The following is a 23340-nucleotide window of genomic DNA, read 5'->3' on the forward strand; positions in this document are numbered from 1 at the left end:
CAGCTTACCTCTGAGGACAGGCATTACCACATTGTTTGTAACAAGAGGCAGCACTAGATGCTTCAGTAAACAAAGCCATACATAAATAAATAGCACACTATTAATAAGCAGTTAGGAATAACACATTAGAAATATCAACAGCAACATGAACTTCAAAATACAATGTAGATTATCAATAAAATTTTGAAAAAAAAACCAAAATACAATGTAGAGCTAAAGCAAGCGAGAGTTGAGAAAGCAAGAGAAATAGAGTAAGATGAGAAATCTCAGAGTGGGTCTTGTGTATGACACGAATTAAGGAATATGGTAACTTAAGCCTAGATATCAAAGTGAGCAATGAAACCAAAGACCATTTAAGAATTAAAATTTGACGGACTTCCTCGTCTTCCAGAGCTTGCCTGCAAAATTCTTTAAAATGTTTTTTTTTTTTGGTGGTTTTTTTTTTTTTGCCAGTAGGGGAGAGTATCATGGCGCACTTAGTCCCCTTCCACTGCAGCTCACACCCACACCTGGGCTCCAGTTTTTCCTTAAAGGATGAAGAGAAAAGGCAAGGACTACTTCTTTGCTTTTCAATATAATTGAGTGGCTTTTTGACTTGCTCTTGTGCAAGTGAAGTAAGGCCAGGTCCTTTTGCTGCTCCTTGTGGGTCTGACTGGTGTTTCACCACCTAGGAACTCTCTGAAGCTAGTTCCGTGATGTACTTCCCTTTTCAGTCGTGGAGCCTGAGCTGGGTCCAGTGAGAAGAGGGGAGCGTTTGACAGCTTTCTGTGGTCTTGCTTCCGATTCCTGCAGCCCAGCTCTAGCCATCTCCCAAGGATGAAGAATGAAGAGGAGGATTTCATAAAGTCATAGAAACTTCCAGCATTCCTTACAGAATGGAAGTTTTTTACATAATAGGTTTCACTCAAGCACCAGTAGACTAGAAACTTGGGAAGGGCTGTGGGAACATAAGTGCTAAGAAAGGTTGTCAGTGTACATTTCCTCAGGGAGAAGCCACACAGGAAGGACATGGAAGCACATCAACAAAGCCTACACTGTGTAAGCAGATCTGTCATGACCTTAAGAATTCCAGGAAGTCCCCATCTTGACCCATCTAGATCCAATGGCTAGAATGATGATCATTAGCTTCCTGCCCAGTATACACTAAGATTAGAACAGATCGTATCTACCTCAGCGTTGTTTGTTTTTAGCATATGAGGGCAGAATGGTTCACTTGTGGAAGATCTGGCCGGGTTTCTATATTTAGTCCCATTTTATCAAAACCACCAGGAACAAATTATAAGAAATTGTTTGGGGATGGGTAAAAATGGGGTTCCCTATTCTGAATGGATGTTCCATTGCTACTCAAATGCAGCTGCGAGCTAAACTAGCCTGAGACAAATACAGAGTAACTCACTTAACCTTGTGATGAATAATTCCGTGAGCCCCCAACATTTATTTGCAGCTTTACTTTTGATAAGCCGACATACGTTAATGAGTTCTCAACCTGGGCGGTACAAACACCAGTCTTCCCACAGGGACCCTGAGTCACCCGACTGTAAAGGACTTGGCACTGAGCCCGTACTGAGCCTAACTAGCTCCTAGTAGACTCACACTCCCACACCCGCACCTGGTGTGTTCAGAGTCAACAGCACCGGACATCAGGGCCACTTAGAGCAGGTGCAGACAGGGACAGAGCGGACACATGCACCTCCACTGGGGACACAGGTGGCATCAGATCTTCCGTATCCCCAACAGCCTGTCTGCCTCTGGCACACCCCAGGAAGTGGGCAGGCTGCCTGTGACTCATGAGGGCCAAGATCTGTCTTGGGGTCCTTTGCTGGTAGGTCAGTGCTTTATCCATCCCTCCAGGCTGCCCGCCTTTCTCCTATCTACCATCTCCATTCCCTTGATGTCTTAGGAGCCCAAGGAAGACACCAACAACAATCAAAGCCTCACCCAGGTTGGGTCATAACACAGCATCTCTAAAAAGTATTAAAGTGACCCTTTGAACTAAGCCACTCCACACTGAGAAAAATTCAAAATAAAGGTAAAGGGAAATGGTCAAAGAAAAGCCATGCAAAGGAGGAATTCTGCCACTTATACAAAACTGTTTTATTAGCCATGCCGATTTATCAGTTGTTCTAATATTTTTGTCATTGCTGTTGATACAGGGTCTCACTACAGAGTTCAGACTTGTAATGGTCCTCCTGTCTCAGCCTCCTCAGTGCTGGGATTACAGGTGTGCACCACCCTTCCCAGTTTCGGGCTGGCACAGCATGTGGTACTCGGGATTGAACTCAGGACCTTGTGCTCACCAGGCAAGTGCTTAGACCGCCGAGCTATTTCCCCAGCCCAGTTGTTCTAATTTTTAATTTTGATTTTTTTAGGGAAACTCTAGCAGGAAGCAGCATTTGACCTGTTAACATTAGAGATTATATATTTTATCTAAGATGGATTCTCCTGAGTGTCCCATTTAAAAATTCAAATGATAATTATATTTACGTAACATTTGAAAGAACTCCCAGATACGTTATCTTGCTGGAACTATTTAATATCCCAGGAAGGGACATAGCTCGTTAGGAAATTATGTGCATTAAAATCATAACTTTAATTAGCTTTCCCAAGATGGGTAGACAGTGTTGTTGGCCACCTTGCTGCATAGAGCAGAGTCTGCAGCTCCTGGGGTAGCGGGTAGAGCTTGCCCCTTCCCCTGGGTGCCTGCTGCTGCCCCACTGCAGGGCTTCCCTGAGCTGCCCCAGAAAGGAGGGGCAGGACACGGAAGCAGTCTCAGCTTTTCCAGTGGGACAAAGGGCAGGCAAGGGCGCAGTGCCCCCGGGGCTGGTGACCCGGTCCCCAAGGAAGGAGGATCCTGCTCACTCCAGTGAGCCTGCTGCTCTCCCTGTGCCAGCATTGTGCTCTGGAGGAGGAGCAAGTGATGTTTCCAAAGCCTGTGAACAGGACATCATGGCACTTTGTCCACGGTGTGGCGACCACAAAGTAGCTTTCATTTTTCAGAAAGATAAACGAAATACAGACTCTTCCTATGAGGACAGCTGCATTTAATAAAGAATGGTCTAATTCAGAGAAAGAAACCCATCAGAGATAGTTGCCTGTAGGATGTGATTTGAAGAATTCTACTGAAGACCTACAATCTTGGTGTACTTTCTCTCAGCAAGTTGTTTGGTTCTAATAAGCAGAGATTACGTATTTTACCTAAGATGGGTTCTCCTGAGTGTCCCATTTAAAAATTCAAATGGTAATTATATTTACATAACATTTCAAAGAACTCCCAGATACATTATCTTGCTGGAACCTATTTAATATCCCAGGGAGGGACATAGCTCGTTAGGAAATTATTGTGCATTAAAATCATAACTTTAATTAGCTTTCCCAAGATGGGTAAGCAAAGCCCACCAGGGTGAGCGCCTAGAAGTGGCACGCTTGGGTGGAAGGAGAGATAGGAATCGGCCTAAAACATTACCAGGGGGCCAGGGCTGGGCTGGGGTGCTATGGCTCTACACCCAGCCCTGCCTGGAAACTGCACCCACAGAAGCACTGGGGAGGAGGTGAAGGACTGAAGTCACGGAGGCAAATGTCACTCAGCTTTTGCCCAAGATGTCCTAATTACGGGACCCAGTAGTGCCAAATAGACTAATCCCAGTGCTAAGAATTCAGGCTGTTTCTTGAACAAACAACTTGGCTGTGCCCCAGAGCTGACTGCTTGGTGTTTCCACCGAGGTTCTTTTCAATAATGACTGTATAATGCTCCTGCTTGCACCAGGTATTATCCAGGGAACAAAAAGAAGCCTTAATTCCGAGACATCTGTTTTCATCTTCCCTTTGGCACGTCAGCACACTCGCCATCCGATAATGCGCCTCCAAGGTGCTGAACCATCTCTGCACCTTGCACCCAGAGCACTTCTGGGTTCCAAGAACACTCTCGGAAAGCTGGGGCCCCTCTCCTAGCTCAAGCTGCCCCGTGGGCTCTGACCCAAAGTGGCTCTTTCCCTCTGAGCCCCCAGGGTTGCGCTCCCTGGGCCTCTAGCCTTCCTCTGATGTGGGACACAGTGGCCATGTGGCCCTGGGCTGTTCCCATATTTTATGGCCCTTACCATCTTCATCTGTCAGGTGTCACTGACTGTCAGCTCTAGCCACATAGGAGAGCCACTTTGGGTGCTTTATAGACTGAGGCCAAAGCCCCTCACCAAAGGATTCTGGTTAGCCAGTCTTGAGTGGAGTTCAGTCACTGGTACTTTGTAAACAGTTCCCCAGATCTAACGAACCCCAAATCATCTCCCAGTCCTGAAAAGCCCATGATCCCTCCTGTCTTGTCTATGCTTTATTCCTTTAATTCAATATTTTCCAAAATTATTCATCTTTTCTTTCTTTGTTTTGTTTTTTGAGACAGCGTCTCCCCAAGTAGTTCAAAATGGCCTTGAACTCACTATGTAGCCCAGACTGGCCTCAAACTCAAAGCAATCCTCCTGCCTCAGCTCCCAAGCGCTGGGATTACAGGCATGCGACAGCAAGTCTGCCATTGTCTTTTATTTTCATGTTTCATTTAATTATACAAAAGAATTAGATTGTAGAAGTATGATTTGTTGTGATATAATTCACCTACAATGCTGCGTATGTTTCAAGCGTAATAAATGCTTAGCTGGGTGTGGTGTTGCTTGCTTGTAATCTGAGCATTCAGGAAACCGAGGTAGGAGGATCACAGAGCACTCAAGGCCAGCCCAAACTACAGAGCGAGAGCCTGTTGAGAGAGAGAGAGAGAGAGAGAGAGAGAGAGAGAGAGAGAGAGGAAGGAGAGAATAAAGGGCCAACACAGTCCAAATAGTGAACATATCTCCTCCAAAAGTTTGCTTTGCTCCTTTGATGATCCCTCCTTAAGTGCCCCAAGTATCTTCCTTCACCTCCTTCTCCAGGTAAACACTGATCTGCCTCTTCCTGTAGGTAAACTCTGCCTTCTACAAATGCAGTCATGCAATATGCATCACTTCTTGACTGGCTGATTATTATTACAACCCTAGACTTGAAATTTTAAACTCCTTGTGACCCAGGTCTACTTTTCATTTCTTTTCTCTTCCTCCCAGTCGCAAATTGAGGACTCAGGGAAACGCTCAGGCACCTTTGTTTGGTGGATGGAGGATGTCTATGACATTCTGACTGAGCCTCAGCTTGGTGACCCAGAAGGTCTGACAAGTTAGGGGCTTTAATCCCCCACTCCCTCTCTTCAGGCCCCTCTGTCAGAGGCTCTAACCCAGATAAAACATAAAGCATGTTCTTAAACCAGGGTCTTAATTTAAGGTCTTTGGGCTTCTGGACTCCAGCCAATGAGCATCCAGATGTTTGTTGGGGACAAAAGTGGGCGAAGCCTGTGGGTGAATACGTGGGCAAGGCTTGTGGCTTTCACCAGGGCACTCCCTTCACGACTGGGCCCCTGGCCCACACAGCTGAACTGTGGGATCGACATCCTGCCAACTTCCTCTGGGGTCCCACATGAATCTCATGAACACGATGTCTCATTACAATCCTCTGCTGCCTGTTCCTTCTGCCTGGAGCTGTTTTGTCCTCCGCCTACTATGTCACTGCTTTACCCTGCAGGGAGCTATGTGGGGGACCCGAGGTATTCCCCTTCCCCTCAAGACCCTCTCATCAAAGCTATGTGATACGCTGTTCCTTTTTATTCAGTGACCCCTCTTACACTTAAAAATATAGCCCAAAGTCCTAGATACCGCTAAGCTTAAAAAACACAAATCCCCATTTCCTCAAAACCCCAGAGTGCTGGGTGACTTTCATCTCAGACAAGATCAATGTTTTCTTGCTTATAAATCAGTTTTCTGAGAACAGGATGTAACATTAAGCAACACTGTACATCCACATTTTCAATCCAGAGATATTCCCTCTCCTCTGCCTTGAACACAAAATAGATTTTTAAACAAGATTCTGTCTGATTTTAGAGAAGGCTGAGCTGTAGAGTAGTGATTATCAGCTCCCCAACCACAGAACACATCTGGCAGAGAAACATCAACGCTGGCTTCAAAGCACCTTTCAGAAATAGGTGGGCAAACAAGTGAAACCACCTCAGCTCCCTGCTGGAAGGCCGCCTCCCACCCCACACGCACCAGTACTCCAAATCCACCTCAGCCCCACGCACACTTTGCAAGGGATTTGGTATCTTAAAGCCCAGAGCACTCTCTGGCTCCCTGCCTGGGGTGAGCACTGCGTTTTTATTCTCTCGTCCACATCGTGGTTTTCCAACGAAAGAGTCAACATAGTACTAGAACTACAGCATTTTCATCTGGCATCTACATGGCGCCTTCTCTCCCTCAAAGGCAAACTTGTGAAAGTTACTTACTTTCTCAAGCAGCTGGGCAGTTGAGGCAGGCCACCGGGGTCTGGAATCTGTGGTTGCTGATGCCAGCCTGCTTAAATAGCCAGGCTGGCTCAGCGGCAGCTGATAGCACGTTTATTTACGCCTGGAAGTGTGCTCAAGCAAGGACCTGAAAAACCTGCCGCGTGGGCAGCAGGGAACTGACTGAAAGTCTGCCCAGGTTACATAGCTCCTCGTTATTCAGGTTTGATATGCAGGCGGGGACTTCTGAGAGTTTCATGGAACTTTCTGGGCACTACCTTCTCCTCTCTGTCCTCTTTCTTAGCTAGGGAAGACTTTTGAGCAAGACCAGGGTGGGGAATGCAACTGTAGCTGAGACATGAGGGGGCAGAGGAACGGGACCCTGGACCGTCCCCAGCTTCCTTATTTGGAACATTGCTGTTTTGTGGCTCAGGTCTGATGCCATCGATCTTACAGCTCTGCAGGCGGATGCCCAGCGAAGGGCTGGACAACTGCCCGGTTCATGAAAAGTTGTTTGCTTTTGGAGACAAAATGTACAAATAACAAACAAAGAAAGGCAAGTGCCTAGCCAGGATGAGACAACTTTAGGTCTCCTCAACCACTGTTCTCATCCCCCAATGAACTGTGGATTTTTTTTTTTTTTTTCTCCTTTTCCTTCCCCTGCCTCTGCTAGTGAAATTCCTATCTGAGCTGTGGGCACAGTATTGGAGCAGGTCTGCGGGAAGTGCAAGGAGGGAGTATGACAGCTGGGGAGAGTAGGGCTTGGTGGCCTTCCCCGGGGTGTTCCTGAAGACTGGGGGCATATGGATGTGATGACCCGGCAGCTCAATGTTTATTTTTCTTTTATGAGCTAGATATGGTGGATAACACTGCAGCATGCTAAGTGGGTATGATTTGGGATGGAGGGTGGGAGACAGGGCTCGATGAGATCATTTATGGAAGTATCTGTGTACGTTTGCTGGAGTGTAATGTGAACTGGTAAGTGCCACCCTGTGCACACTCTATTTTTGACGTCACTGAACATAGAACAGGCTCCTTGATTCTCCTGGGAACAACCTCTGTCTGGGAAAGAAGAACAGCCATGGTTCAGATTACATATTTGTTTCCCTCTTGGAGAAAGAGGCCATGTTTAAAAAGCTTATAGGAAAAAAAGTAGACACTGAGGATGGGGCTCCCTGACTCAGTTACCCCGGGAGTTAAACTTCCTGCCTGTTCATTGCCTGACCCCCCGCAGCTCTATGACCCCACCTGGGCTCCTCCTGCCTCCCACATTTCCTGAGTGCAGGGTCTACCTCTTGTTCACTCCTGGCCACTCACACTACCCAGCCTGGGTCATTGCAGCAAGGACAACAGCAAAGATGCCTTAAATCTGGAGAGATTGACTACGTGCCAGGATGTATGCCAAACACTCTATGAGGTCTTCTTTGCTTACTGAATCCTCACAGCCCTGTGAATTAGTGTTTTTATTATTATCATCCTGCAGATGAGGAAACTGATACTCAAGAAGATTAAGCAAGTTGCCCAAGGCCATAGAAAGGGGTGGAGATGCAATTTGAGTCCAGATCTGATTTCAGAATATGGATTTATACTTAGGGCTGATGTAAACCAATCTTTAGAAGGTTACTTGAGAAGGTTTTCATCGATCTGTATGTACTTACTTGTTTGTCACTTGTCTTCCAGAAAGAGATTTCCAGTTGCAGGGATCTTGCCTGCTATGTGGCCCTTGCCTGTCATAGCAGATGCTCAATAAATACATGCTCGCCGCTCAGTTTCCAGGTTCCTCTGGAGGCCCTGCAACGTGGCAGACAGGGTTTGGCAGATGCGTTCTTTTGTTCTTGCACAATGCATTGGCTTCAAGCTGTTTCTCTTTATCCAGTAATCACAGAGGTGAAACTCAAAGTGGCAGAAACCATGAAACAGTGTTCACATCGCTTAAGAACTCTGCAGGAATGTGGGTTCAGGCTGTTCACGGGTGTGATGGTGTACCGAGAGCCCTGGGTTTTATCTTTCCCTTTGTAGCTCTCAGTGTGGAGCCTCAGGGGCAGCAGGATGGCTTCACATCTCACCCTTAAAAAGCATCCGAGGCCAGGTAGGAAAGGGCGTCAGCTTTCCCCAGGCATCTCTGGTGGTTAAAGTGGAAAAGCTGTCTAGAAGCCATATGCAGGCTCCTTCTTATGTCAGCTTGCTCAAAACTGGCCCCAATGGTCACCATGTCACTTAGGTCATCCTTTGTAAAAATAAAAAAGAAACCAGGATGATCGTAGTTCATCCCTGGGCTCAAGGGAAGGACCCACCTTTCTCAGACAAGATCTCTGATACTGGAGCAAAGTCAGGATTCGCCAAACAGAGAAGACATGGAAAAGGGCTGGCTGCAGTCCTGCCAACCCAGAAATGCTTCTATGACAGCCTAGAGTGCTGCTGCGCTTGGGCACCAGTTCAGGCTGTAAGAATTGGATTCCACTCTATCAGCTCTCTGGTTTTTTTTTTTTTTTTTTTTTCCTTCTTCTTTATTTTCTTTAAAGAAAAGTTTGCTTTGTCACTCAGCAAAAAGAAAACTATTGGGCCTTGGGAGATAGCTCAGTAGAATAAGTGCTTGCCTGGCAAGCACAAGGGCCTGAGTTCAATCCTTGGTTCTGGAAAAAAAAAAAAAAAAAAAAAGAATAGTAAAAAGAAAACTATTTAAACAATTCATAAGCTGGGGAAGTAGCTGGCTGCCGCAGGGTTTTCCCTGTAGGTTCACCCTTAGGTTTTTCTATCTCCAGAGTCCCAGGAACCAGCATGCAATCTGTCCGTCTATTGTCTTCTGTACCAGAGGAGTCAGTGATGCTGCTGATTTCTTAGAAATATTGCACCCAGTACTCATAAAAAGATGGCAAGATGGCCCTTCCTGGCTTCAGGCTCATTTTCCTACTCTTCCTAATCCTCTTACAGTGGGATTTTTATTGCCCACGTGTTTGCCTCTGTCTCTGCCTACGAGCTAGCACAAGTGAGACAGAGCCATAGCACTCACTGTCCTTTTCTCCCAGTCATTAACAAACTTGCAACACACACTAAAAGATCAGTTGTCATTTTCCTTCTATTTGCTGTTTCAGAACTTTTCCTTGCTGTAGGTGTTGGGAACACTTTTCTCCATTGGTCACACATCACAAAAAATAGGAGAAAGGGTGGGGTGAGCCAGATGTTCGGGTCTATCTACAATGCCCGGGCAAGGACAGATGCTTCAGATGTGTTTGCTGAATGACTGGAAGAATGGTGGGAAGGGAAGAGTATGGGCTTTCAAATGATACTGGCTCGGGTTCAGGTGTGTTATGATTTGTGTCTAGATGTCTCCCCAAAGCCTTGTGCAGTTATGGGTAGGTAGACTTCTAGAGCCTGTGATTAATTCATTTAAAAATTTTTTTTTCTTTTCTTTTCTTTAAATTTTATTTTATTGAGAAACAAATATCAATGAGACAGTTTCAAAACTGATTAATAGGACAGTTTCAATAATTAATACATTGTACATTGTTATCTTCTTAGCGGTTAGCCATAGTATAAGATGCAGACAGAATATTCTGTCCAAACACTATTAGTACAAATCTTTCTTCTCATTGAAGTGAAAGTAGCTGTATATCTATCCTCACTATTCTGTGTATACAAATACAAAATGGTTCTTCCTTTGTATCCCCTTTTTTTGTTTAGTCTTGTCAGAAATGGGTATTCCATTGGCATCTAAATACTATAGGTGTGTGAATTCAGCAAAACAATCCAACACAGTCCAGCAGTCCACAATACTAGTGGGTTATTCACAGAAGTTGTTGACTTGAGCCTTTCACAGCTCAGATTATTAATATGGCTTTACATTTTTTTTTTTTTTTTGTACCAGGGATTGAACTCAGAACCTTGCACTTGCCAGGCAAGTGCTTATTCTACTGAGCCATCTTCCCGGCCCAATATGGCTTTACTTTCTATACCTCATTTTTATACTTTTCTGCTGGATGAAGACCAAGGTAAAGCAAGACCTGTATAACAAGAAATGTAACTCTTGTACATGATAAGATCAGTCAAGTACCCTCAGGATTTATCCTGTAACCCTGTACTGAAATTTAGAGATCTTTTGTCAGTGTCAGCCATGTGGATGAGTCACGGCCATTGCTTGACCAATTTGCTCTCTGTGACAGGCTGAGAGAATGTTTTCTCTCTAGGTGACTCCCCTTAGGCACACTCTGTGTCATTGATCACATTGCTCTGTGGCCCCATAATCTCCTTGACCAGAAAATTTGGGATACAACTGAGTTACCTGATGTTCTAGTATAGGTTCTTCTATGTCCTGACTTTTCACTGATGGTGAAAGGCTAGGGTCAAAATGTTGGCTGACCTGGAAGCCCTTCTATTTCTCTAATTTTTGGTCTTCAAACTTAGGTTGTTAACCCTCCAGAAGAGAAGCTTATTATTACCTTACAACTTATGCAGTTGGGTTTAACTTCACTATCTGTCTGAATACCAAACATCTTAGGCATAACATGGAACAGGTATTTTCCACCAAGTATTGATATGTTAAGCATTAGGTCCCTACAGAATACGGAGATGAAAATTTAAAAAATGAAGCATATTTAAAGAATATGAATAAACAATTACATATTTTTACACAGAAATTTAGAAATCTAGCCATATACAGCATTGTAGCAAGACAGTCCTGTGACTTTTTTTTTTCTTTTTCTTGTGTCTTTTTTTCATTTATTACCCATTTTAAAAAAAATTTTTTTTACTTGTGAGACAGTATAGTAATAATTGGTATGTCATGGCAAGAAGTATGTATTTAGAAGACTAGAATGACAGGCATTCCAAGTGTGACCCTTCTATTACACATTGCTATCTTCAGTGCAGTTGCTTGGTTCACAGGTATCAGCATATATAGTTAGTCAGGGTGAGAATCCTACCAATTAACTGCTAGTTTCAAAAACCTGCTGATGTTTCTCAGGATTATTGCCTTGCCCATCTTGTGCATATAAATGTATGACTTTGTCCCTGTCCTGTTTCCCAGCTTTTCTGCTTACCCTCTCCTCGTTGTCCAATCCTCAAGTTCTCACTTTCCTTTTAATTGTGCTATACCTTTCTATTTGTATTTGTGATTAATTCATAATCCAGTGCTGGGATTATGGGTATGAGTGCTGCTAGGATTATGGATGTGAGTGCTGCTGGGATTATGGGTGTGAGTGCTACACCCGGCCTGGGCTGATAGCCTAAATGCAACATAAGGGAGACAGACCCCTTGCTCTCTGTCACCCTTGTTGCTGCTGCTCTTTCCTTTCTCTGTTGCTGTTTTGCTGTTATCTGCCTCCATGAATGGTTGCCCCTCTGCCATGTGCCACTCTGCCTTGGAGCCAGCTGATATGGACTGACACCTCCACTATAAGCTAAACAAACTTTTCCTTTCCTTCCTTAGTTCTGGTGTCAGATATTTGTCCCAGCAACGAGAGAAAAGTAACTAAGACAGAGTGCCAATGACTGTGTTTCCCACGTAAGTGATCCAAGTCAACTCAAGTTGCTCGTCTCAGCCAGAGGAGTTTCCTCGTATGTGAAATGGCAGCAATGGTATTTGTCTCACAGGTTTTGTGCAAAGACTAACATTATTATATGAGAAGCTCAGCAGTAAGGCCCAGGACACAATAAGTGTCCAGTGAGTGGTGGCTAGTGCTGGAGTCACAGCCAGAAGCCCATGTAGAACCCACGCAAATAGGCAAACTTAAAACCCCCGTGGCCCCCGCCACAGCGAGCAGAGATGCTGGGAAGATCGTGCAGAAGGCAGTGAGGTTGGAGCGGAGCAGCCTCCCTCCCTGCCTGTCCTGGGTGGTACATTGTGTCAACTTGAAAAGTTTAGAAGTTTAATTGACAGCAGAGAGCCAGGATTCTTAGTTTGTAAACATCCTTACCCTGTGCAGGAGGAGGGCATGGACATTGTGTGAGTTTACACCCCACCCCAGGGTAGCTTGTTTACAATATAAGGAGGGAAAAGAAGTTTGCTAGAAGCAGCAGCTGCTGCCCTTCCCTTTGCTATTCGCTGTTTTCTGCTGCCATGAACGGCTGCTCTCTGCCATGCTCCACTCTGCCTGGGAGCCAGCCGAGTATAGACTGAAACCTCCACAAACTGTGAGCTAAATAAACCTTTCCTTCCTTAATTTTGGGTGTTGGGTATTTTGTCCCAGCAACAAGTAAAAAAGTAAATGAGACACTGCCTAAAGCCAGAGTGAGTTAGAAGCAGGCAGAACAGGCTAGAGAAGAGTGGAGACAGAAAACTACCCAAAACATTTCAGAAAGCTTAGAGTTTAAGGAAATTCTGACCTGTGCAGAATAAGAGGAACGGGGCACTGGAAGGACAGAATCACAACTGTGCACATTCTGCCCCGAAGCTATGGAGGAGGCTGAGGCCCTGCAGAAGGTGCGGAAGTTCTCACCTGCTGCTGCTGAGGTCCCTTCCTGGCCACCCTGGCCAGGCCTGCAGCAGTGCGGGGAGCTGAGGAGAAATGGCAGACGTCAGAGAACTGGGACAAAGGAGGTGGTACCAGCCAAGGACAGAGGCCTCTCCCTTGGCTCTTCCTGGCGGAGTTCTCGAGTTCCCTGATGTGGAGGGCGTGGAGGTTATGGCATAATCACACTGTTTGCCTGGCTGTTACTGCAGACATAGTAACAATGCAGTCATCCTTTCGGAGAGCTGTCCATGCTTTGCTCAAAGGGTTCGTCCCACCATCTTACCTAAGCCACCCGTCATCCTCATGGAGCTGAGGTCAGTGGACGCCCAGGAGCTGGGTGCGGTGGCCCACGCACAGCACTCATTGACACAAGCTATTCTGTCTGCGGTGGCTGGTGGTGCCTTCCCTCTCCAGAGTTTCTCCGCCCTCCTTATCTAGGATCTAGAGAAGGTGGAGGTCCCAAACTTTGTGCTCCTTTGTTACCCCACGTAGCGAAAGCCTGGAGGAGGGGAATCCTGGAGAACAGGGAGGGGACACTGCTCCTCCACAGAGTGGAAAGAGAGGAGACTTTCTTCACCCACAGATGCCTTGTTCTTCTCTGAAGCACCAGGGCTTCCGGCTGCTGTCAGGAGCTGTTTGAGAAGCACTGTGACCATCCCCCAAGGGGCCTGGTGGCTTCCCTGGGAGGCCTCTGGATCCATGAGCTGATGGGTGGGTGCCCCGCCTGACTGTAATCCCCTAGCACTTTGGTGAGTAGAGTCCCACACCCCTGCCGAAACCCAAGGACACCCCAAGCTCTCCGAAAGCAGCAAGTCGGGAGCTGGGAGAACACACAGGCCCAGCGAGAAAGGCTTGCCTGACTGTGCCACCACACAGGCTTCTCAGCTGAATCTCAGGGAGCTCCAGAAAGGAGGGGAAGAGCAGGCATTACCCCTGCTGCGTAGGGTTCCCAACCCCATGAGCAATCTATTCAAGACCCTTGACTTTGGTAAGTGGTTTTGCTTGGAAACAGAGGGAAAGGAAAGGAAAATGGAGCCAACAAAACTACAGTTTGATGGCAGAACCACACACAAAGATGCTTGACACAGGGGAGAAGGGAGAGCTGAGAGTTATTTGAGCCAAACTGTGGAGCAGCTGGAGAGAGAGGAGAGTTGTGCTGGGAAGCCCTGGACCCTTTCTCCTCCCTTTTCTTTCCCAGAGGTCCTGGATGGGCCCATGGTGCAATTTCAAGCAGCTCACTCGGATGTCCAGGCCCCCAGCCCCCAGGGTGCGGAGGAGCCCATCCTCATGTTCTCTCTGAGGTTCTTCTTATTTTCACTTTTATCCTCCAGGGGAAGGCTGTCAGGGGCCATGAGAGGCTGGAGACTGTAGGCGGCCACAGGGAAGCAAGGTACTCTGCTTAGGGCTGAGGGAGAGGTGGCCTCAGACCACAGGGCAGCTGCCCCTGTTCCGGACGTGCCCACTCACCACTGGAGCACCCTCCCGAGGGACTGTGAGCCCTAGGGGATCCACTCAGAGGGCCACGCCTGGCGCTGTGTGTTGGGGTCAGCCAAACAGGACCCTGCTCCAAAGGCATCCTCCCCTCCCCCTGTGGGTTTGGTCAGTGCAGATATTCCACATAGTCCAGGGAGACATCTTGAAAGAGAAAACTGAGGCAGGGAGAGGTGAAGGAGGAGGCAGGAGGGAAGGAAGGAAAGGAAATACAGATCATCTTTGGAAAATATCTGGAAGTCCTGATTTCTGCTTTTAGCAAAGATAGGCTGTGGTCAGGCTTTGTTAACCAATTCAGCAGAGTTCTGTGCACTAGGGTAAGAACCTCCCTCTTCCGTGGCTTCTCTGAGGGTTCTACAGTGCTTCAGGTGAGGATCTGTGGCCCCCCAGAAGGTCTCCTGAGTGCTAGGTACTCACACACCCAACTTCCAGCTTTGGACAGTCAGCTCCTGGACCAGTCTTTCCAGCAAGTTCTGAGACCCTGCGGGAGGATCTTAGAGTCGTCATGTGGACACACCTGACTTTGCTTTCTGACTCAAAGGCAGATGGTCCAGCCAGCAGGTGCCCCATCTGTTCCAGAGTCAATCGGGCTGAGAGCCACGCAGGGCAATGTCCAGCTTTGTGGGCAAGACCGTGCAGAACTGGCTGAACTGCCTTCTGGTTTTTCTCAGAACTGATTTTCAGCAGGGCAAGGCCAGAAAGCCCCACAGACCGTTGTCTTGAGGCTTTTACTCCTCAGCCAGAAATTTAACCTCTTCTAGATGTGCCCTAAGGATAAAGACACCAACCTTCTTCTACAGGGCTTGAGGACTGGGGTTGATGTGCATCCATCCACAGATTACTCAGGAGTAAAACACAGGGTCTCAAGGAAAAACATGGGCCCTTCTGTCTGTTTAGAGACAGTTGTCCTCTCCTCCTTTTAGTGCCTTCAGCCTTTTCCAGTTGCAGGTGTGAAGACAGCACGGGAGGACTCTGCAGCACTTGTCAAAAGCCTCCTCTGCCAGCTGGCCGGCAGCCCCTTGCAGGAGGGTGGATTAAGGGCGCTCTCAGCCTGTGATTATCTGATTAGGTGTAAATGGCAGCAGCATCTGCCAGTTTACAAAAGTCACTCTGAGCAGCTCCCCTTTGGGAGTCACAAACAGGGGATTAGAAGCCTTCTCTTCTCAGCTTCTTTGCTGCCCCCTGCTATTGTCTGTAGAGATCCTTAACTAATAGCCACGGTCTGAATGACTCTGTTCCAGCAACTATTATTTTGGGGCTAAACGGAGCAAAGAAGTCAATGTTTTCCAAGGATTCCTTTGGTGGGCATTTGCAGCGTGGGGTGGATTTCACAGGCATCGTAATCCTGGCAGTAAATGTTGAGGGGTGTCGTGGAGACCAGAAGCAGCAGGCAAGAACTCGGAGACAAAGGGGCTGAGAGGGGATTTTTTATTCAAATGCCCTGATAAAGAGAAGCCAATCAAAGACACCATAGAAAACAAGCGGCAGGCAGGGAGGGAGTGCTGGGAACACGTGAGTGTCAAAAGGATCCAGGCTTTTTCCAACAGAGAGGAAGTGGCTGTTCGAATGGTCTTTCATAACTGATCAGAGCCAGGCCCCAGTGATATGCCAAGGGGCAGGATTATTTAAAGTGCCAATACCTTTATTATTCTGGCCTCCTTACCTCATCACAAACTCAGCAAGAATCATTAGAATTGATGCTGGGGTCTGCTTGAAAACAGAGGTCTTCAAAAGTTGGGAAAACCTGACCCCACTGGTAACGAACTTGTTCACTGGTAATGAACGTGCCCACAATGGCCAATGGCACAATTTTGCAAATGAGAACATGTTTGGAAAGAGGTATTCTGGCATCTATGCAAATGTACTGATTTACATAAACATTAGTGTGATTAGAGGTTTCTACTCCTCAGTGCCCCGACCTTCTAGATGAACAACCGCAGGACGCCAGCGGAAGCCACGCTGCCTGCGGTGCTGCCTGCTTTGCGTGGTTACAAAACCGCCCACTAGACTCCAAGGAAACCTGCAAAGTGGATGGTAAGGTTGCCAAATCATCTCCACTCCTCAGGCCTTCCCAGCCTTTGCTAAAGAAAATTAAATTCTGGAACAGTTGCTTTAAAAGTCAAGAAATTTGATAATCTGAGGAACGCGTTACAATATGTCCGCCTTCCGTTGCTGTCTCATAAATCATGCCAAGTGAACAACAGTTGTTTTGTCACTGCTTCTGGTCTCAGTGGGCCAGGAATTCAGAGAGGGTTCAGTGGAGAGATCTTGGTACTTATAATTAGGCAGAGGCCCAGCCAGAGCGACAGAGCGATGACGGGAGCCCCTGCAGCCTCGCCGGGCTCCTCTATGGTCAAGATCTTGACTCTTCTAGGACGGGAAATCCCATTCAAGTCAGCTATCCCTCTACTGGGAATTTTTCTGAGGAAACTGAAAACATCATATCATAGTGATATATGTGTACCTATGTTTATAGCAGCACAATTTGTGATAGTCAAATCTTGGAAACAACCAAGATGCCCGTCACCTGAGGAATGGTTGAAAAAGATGTGGTACTTTTATACAATGGAGTATTACTCAGCTAAAAGAATGATAAACTTGAAGTCATATTTAAGTGGATGCCGCTTGAAGATATACTTATAAGTGAAATAAACCAGACCTAAATAAATATTGTAGTCTCCCTAGTATAAGAACTCAAAAGAAGAAATACAAATAGAAAGGTTTAACATAGTTAAAAGGAAAGTGAGAACTTGAGGACTGGACAATGAGGAGAGGGCAAGGAGAGAAGCTGGGAATCATGACAGGGACAAAGCCATACATTTATACACACGAGATGGGTAAGGCAATGATCCTGAGAAACATCAGCAGGTCTTGGAAACTAGCAGTTAACTGGTAGGATTCTCACCCTGACTAACTATATATGCTGATACGTGTGAACCAAGCAACTGCACTGAAGATAGCAATGTGTAATAGAAGGGTCACACTTAGAATGCCTGTCATTCTGGTCTTCTAAATACGTACTTCTTGCCATGACATACCAATTATTACTGTACTGTTTCTCAAGTAAAAGTTTTTTTTTTCTTTAAATAAAGGGTAATAAATGAAAAAAAGGCACAAGAAAAGGAAAAAAAAATGTCACAGGACTGTCCTGTTACAATGCTGTATATGGTTAGATTTCTAAATTTCTGTGCAAAAATATGTGTTTAGTCCTATTTTATTTATTTATTCTTTTCTTCATATTCTGTAAGGACTTAAAGTTCAACATACTGATACTTGATGGAAAATGCCTTTTCCATGTTATGCCTAAGATGTTTGATATTTAGACAGATAGTGAGGGTAAACCAAACTGCATATGTTGCAGGGTAATAATAAGCTTCTCTTCTGGAGGGTTAACAACCTAAGTTTGCAGACCAATAATTGGAGAAAAGGAAGGGCTGCAAGGTCAGCCAACATTTTGGCCCTAGCCTTTCAAGGTCAGTGAAGACTTAGGACATAGGAGATTCCATACTGCAACATCATGTAACTCAGTTGTGTCCCAAATTTTCTGATCAAGGAGATTATGGAGCCACAGAGGAATGTGATCGATGATGTAGAGTGTGCCTAAGGAGAGTCACATGGAGAGAAAAATCATTCTCTTATGCTTTCACAGAGAGCAAATTGTTCAAGCAATGGCTGTGACTCATCCACATGGCTGACACTGACAAAGGATCTACAAACTGCGGTATAGGGTTACAGGATAAATCCTAAGGGGAATTGACTGACCTTATCATACACAAAAGTTAAATTTCTTGTTATATAAGTCTTGCTTTATGTTGGTCTTAACTATCCAGCAGAAAAAATATAAAAACAAGGTATATAAAGTAAAGCCATATTAATACGATGAGCTGTAGAAGGCTCAAGTTAATAACTTTTTTTTTTTTTGCGGAACTGAGGATTGAACTCAGGCCCTTGCACTTGCCAGGGAAGCACTTATTCCACTGAGCCATCTCCCCGGCCCCATCAATAACTTCTGAGGATAACCCACTACTATTATGTCTGCTGGACAGTGTTGGATTGTTTTGCTGAATTCAAGCACCTATAGTATTTAGATATCAATAGAATACCCACCTCTGACAGGACTAAACACAAAAAGGGGATACAAAGGAAGGACCATTTTGTATTTGTATATACAAAGTAGTTAGGATAGATATACAGCTACTTTCGCTTAATTCAATGAGAAGAAAGATTTGTACTAATAGTGTTTGAGCAGGATATCCTGTCTGCTTCCTGTACTGTGGATAACTACTAAGAAGATAACAATGTACAATGTATTAATTATTGAAACTGTCCTATTAATCATCTTTGAAACTGAAAAAAAAATAAAAAATAAAAAAAGATCTTGACTCTTCCCATGTGGTTTCTCCAGAAAAGAGAATCTGAATTTCTGCCCTGAGGCCATTAAGTGCTGCAGTGCACGTGTCCACGGCCATGGCTCCCACTTGACAGTCATGGTAGCAGCACATCTGCCACATTCTGCAGGTTACAAGTGTGTCACAGTCCATCTGTAGTCTAAGCGAGGGACATTAGCCATTACCTCCTACAAGGGAAGTGACCAGGTCTGAAAGGGTGCTTTTGTGGCCATCTCTGCAAAATATATTTATGCCCTTGGGTGTGGTTGACTGATGACCAGGACCTTTCAGGGAAATATTTGCATTTTAAGAAAATAATATGTTATGCAAATAAGTATCTAAATGAGTAGAATAAGAATGGAAGAGGTTGTTATCTTGCTCCTGAGGGCAGAACAACTGGGTGTAACAAGTGTGCTTGTTTCTTAGGCTGCCATAAGCAAGCAGCATGCATGAGGTGTCCTGCGCCTCAGGTTGTGTTGTCACCCTGTTCTGGAGTTGGGAAGTCTGAGATGTAGGTGGTGGAGGACCACGCGGGGATCTGCTCCAGGCGCTCCTGGCTCCTGGCGCTCTGCCAGCCGTCTCCAGTGTTCCTTGGCCGTGCATTACAGACACCTGTCTGCACGTGGTGCACACCCTGCCTGTGGGTCTGGGTCTGGGCTCCCCTTCTGATAAGCATGGATAAGAGGCCTGTAGGACCTCATCCGGATCAACCACATCCACATCAACAATAAGCCTGTTTCTAACCAAGGGTACATTCCAAGGGACTGAGAGTTTGAGGGGAGGCACAGCTCGGCCCATAACATGTCTCATTTTCTGATGTGGCTTCCAAGAGTATGAATGGAGACTCAGGGCATTGTAGTCCCACTGTTTGGGGAAGCTGAGGCAGGAGGATTACAAGTTCTAGCCCAGCCTGCACAAGGTGTCTGTGCATTATGTTTAGCAACTTAGTCCCTGTCTAAATCAATCAATCAATAACTGGTTAATAGCTTAGTGTGAAGGCCCTGATTTCAATCTCCAGTACCAAAAACATTTAAATTTTACATGTTCTGTCTTCTGCCCATGGCCCTTGAGTCTCTCTAACTTCCTAAATACCTTCTTTAAGATTTAAGCAAATGGATTCACTAAGGCCATTACTGTCAATAGTGTATTTAGTATTACATATACTTTTCATTAAAATACAACTGTCAAGCACTGGTATCAGAGCCTCCTGCTCTCCCAATTTCTGCAGCCTTAATGTTTCTAGTTACATAGTCTTGGGTAGCACAGGACTGTCCAGAAACTGGGCTCAACTATGCACCCACCTTGTTCACTAAAGACAAATAAAGGAGCAGTTTACTGACTCTTGAGGATTTGTGGTTGTTTTCTCTCAACAGTACATGAACATCTTAAAGTTTATTTCCTTTGAATGTTTAAAGAAGAAAGATGCGTCCTTTTTAGGGAAGCCGCAGATCTTTGATTTTCTGCGTGGACTGATCTTGGTGCTTGATGCTTTGAAATACCATCTAAATATTAAATAACCAGTTGCTACCTCTTTGGGAGATGTCAGAATTCTTGCCATGTTTAGTAAAGTTGAAGCACAAACCACCAAGGTGACTTGGGCAGGGAGGTACAACAAATCAAGAGCAGAGCCATGGACAGCCCCTGCAAGACCCGGAGCCCAGGGACAGGCTCTCAAGGCCGCACTGGACCCTCCTCCCTCTTCACAGAAGCCAGACATGCCCCTCCCCCTCATCCTGTAGTCACCCAGGAGCACAGGGCAGCCACCCTGGGAAGCAGCTTATAACCAGGAGCGCTGGAGAGTCCCTGAAACCTGAGGGGAGACTCTGAAACCCTGATCCCCAAGGGGGGGCACCTGGTGTGGGGTGCTGAGACATGAAGAATTCAGGTCACATGAGCAATACTGAAAATAATGTGGGAATGATTCCTCTGACCCCGAGATGCTGTAATCTTGATTATCCATTCTTTGAAAAACAACTTCTGAAATTCTTTATCAATATATATTAATATCATAGCAAACTTGAAGGACTTCTTTTATTTTAAGAAATGTGCTCCAGAAAAGACTCAGAGACTGTCCAGAAAGGCAGGAAGTTACCCCAACACTCTCTAGTACAGACTTCTCTTTTCTGGTAAATTACTGAAGTACAGATTAGCTTACTACAGCACCACCCTGCCTGGCTCTGCACTCCTGGGCGGGCGCTAAGGGAAGGAAGCTCCCAGCCCCTTCTCGGGTCCTGATCCAGGTCCCACGCTCTCCTGTTCCCCTCAGTTGTTCACTTAAGGCCCACTGCCCTCTCCCTGGCAGAAACAGGCGTGTCTCCCTTCAACGACCGTGACACTCATGCCGCTAGTGGGGTAGCACAGGTGGGTCTCTTTCTGAGCAAGAATGCAAACTGATTTTCACATCAAGAGGCATCCTTGATCTTCCCAAATTCTAAGCTCAGGATCCAGGAATTCCGAAGGTGCATCATCAGTACCAGGGAGCTCGTCCTCCTCGTTCTCATTTTATCTTAGCCACTAAGAATCTCAACCCCGGTTGCGGAGTTTAATTTCACTGTGCTCTGGGTTTAGATTTGCTATCTCAATCCAGTTCAGATTTTCAAAACAGAATCCCTATACTGGCAGGGAGGATGTCCAGGGTCAAACTGCCAGTGTCCAAATGCTCAGGGTCAGGCCGGGGAGATAGCTCAGTAGAGCAAGTGCTTGGCTGGCAAGCGCAGGACCCTGAGTTCAATACCCGGTACCACAAAAAAAAAAAAAAAAAAACCCTCAGGGTCTGGGGGTGCTGCTGCCAGGGGACACTAATTCCCATTCATAAAGTTCCTACCCTTATGACTTCATTACCTTCCAGTGGGTCCAGGACCCTGTCCCAGCACACTGGACATTGGGATTTCAGTGTAGGATTTTTGCATGGACACCAACTCTCTGCGTAACAAACACTTTTAATATACGATTGCATTATTCATATCTTCATGATTTTATTTCTAAGGTTTTAAAAATATAATCACCTCTAACATTTAAGAACAATTAAAGCATATTTATGATACAACATACCTTAAAAATTGATCAAGACCTTGCGCTGTGCGCTTATAGAGCGGCAAGGCCCTGGAGCCACACAGCACGCTGCCAGCGCCAATAGATCTGCTCCCCGATCCCACGCCCGCTCCTGCTGTGGCCACCGTGCAGCAGCTGGTAGGAAGACGGCATCTGGTGGACAGCAAAGGCTTTGATGGATACATGAAGGAGTTAGGAGTGGGAGTAGCTATGCGAAAAACGGCCGCAACAGCTAAGCCAGCTTGTGTCATCACTTGTGACGGCAACCACCTCAACGTTAGGACCGAGAGCACCCTGAAAGCAACGCAGTTTTCTTGTAATCTGGGAGAGAAGTTTGAAGAGACTATGGCTGATGGCCGGAAAACTCAGACGGTCAGTGCTTTTATAGATGGTATGCTGGTTCAGCACCAGGAATGGGATGAGAAGGAGAGGACAATAACCAGAAGGTTGCAAGATGGGAAGCTGGTTGTGGATTGTGTCATGAACAATGTCACCTGTACTCAGGTCTATGAGAAAGTAGAATAGGTATCCCATCATCACTTGGACAGGAATTAGCTTCGAGAATGAATAAGCTCAGTTCAATGAGCAAATCTCCATGCTTTTTTTTGTCACTATTTTGATCAATTACCTTTATTACAAACATTTTACATACAACTATTTCAAAGTGTTGATTTCACCAGGGTCATCTCTTTGGTTAGCAAATAAATAAATGTGTTTATGCTACAAAAAAAAATCGATCAAATATTCAACCCTGATGATATCTTAAAGACTTAGCTCATGTTGTTTGCAGGTTGTTCAGAGAATGTCGTTTAGTGACAAGCAGTCCTAGCATTCAGCTGGAACTTTCCCAAACCACCATGATGAAAGTGAAGATCGCCACATCGTTCTGCTGAAGCATTTAAAGCCAGTGCGCTGAGCGTCCTAAGTGCTTTCCACAAGCACTTACTTCTGCCCCTCCGGGATACAGCTACCAAGAGGGATGCAGAGAGGCAGGCAGCTCTGGGCGGTGACCTGCCACCAGGCTCCCACAGGTGCTCTTGCTGTGCTCTTGCTGTTCTGCTGGTTAATATCTGAGCACCCCGCTTGGAAGGACCTGTGTGCTCCTCCTGCCTCTTGTTAGCACAGTGCTTGCTTTGCCTATTGATACAAATCCTAAATAGTGGTAGAAATAAAAGGTGGACCCTGGGCCTGGGATGTGAGTCAGTGGTGCAGTGCCTGCCTAGTAAGCGTGAGGCCCCGAGTTCGATTTCTGGTACCAAAAAATAAAATAGTAAAAATAAGACCAAAAAAAGTCCCTTTGAAAAAAAAGGCAGACCCTGAGCCCGGGGATGGCGATATGCACCTATAATGCCAGCATTCTAGGAGGCTGAGGCAAGAGGACCACAAGCTTGACTCCAGCCTTGGCAATTTAGCAATTTAGAAAGAGCCTGTTTCAAAACATTATTTTTTTAAAGGCTGAGAATATAGCCCAGTTCAAAGACCTTGGGTTAAATCCCTAATACTGAGAGAAAAAAAAAATCACAAAACAAAAACAAAGTGGCTGGGGAGATGGCTTAGTAGAATAAATGCTTCCCTGGCAAGCACAAGGGCCTGAGTTCAATCCCTGGTCCCACCAAAAAAA

General features: G+C 45.8%; 1 protein-coding gene and 1 pseudogene across 1 annotated transcript in view; one reads left to right on the forward strand and one right to left on the reverse strand.

The window, feature by feature from the left end:
- Hopx (HOP homeobox) overlaps positions 1–6581 on the reverse strand; it is a 33191-nt gene extending 26610 nt beyond the window's left edge. Inside the window, exon 1 of the mRNA XM_023710950.1 lies at positions 6344–6581. The gene's annotated coding sequence lies outside the window, so the exon portion shown is untranslated. The remainder of the gene's footprint in view (positions 1–6343) is intronic.
- Positions 6582–12731: 6150 nt separating this feature from the next.
- LOC111815652 lies at positions 12732–22346 on the forward strand (annotated as a pseudogene).
- The last annotated feature ends 994 nt before the right edge of the window (positions 22347–23340 follow it).

This window comes from Octodon degus, unplaced genomic scaffold (assembly GCF_000260255.1).
Source record: "Octodon degus isolate 3935 unplaced genomic scaffold, OctDeg1.0 scaffold00019, whole genome shotgun sequence".
Taxonomy (NCBI): Eukaryota; Metazoa; Chordata; class Mammalia; order Rodentia; family Octodontidae; genus Octodon; species Octodon degus.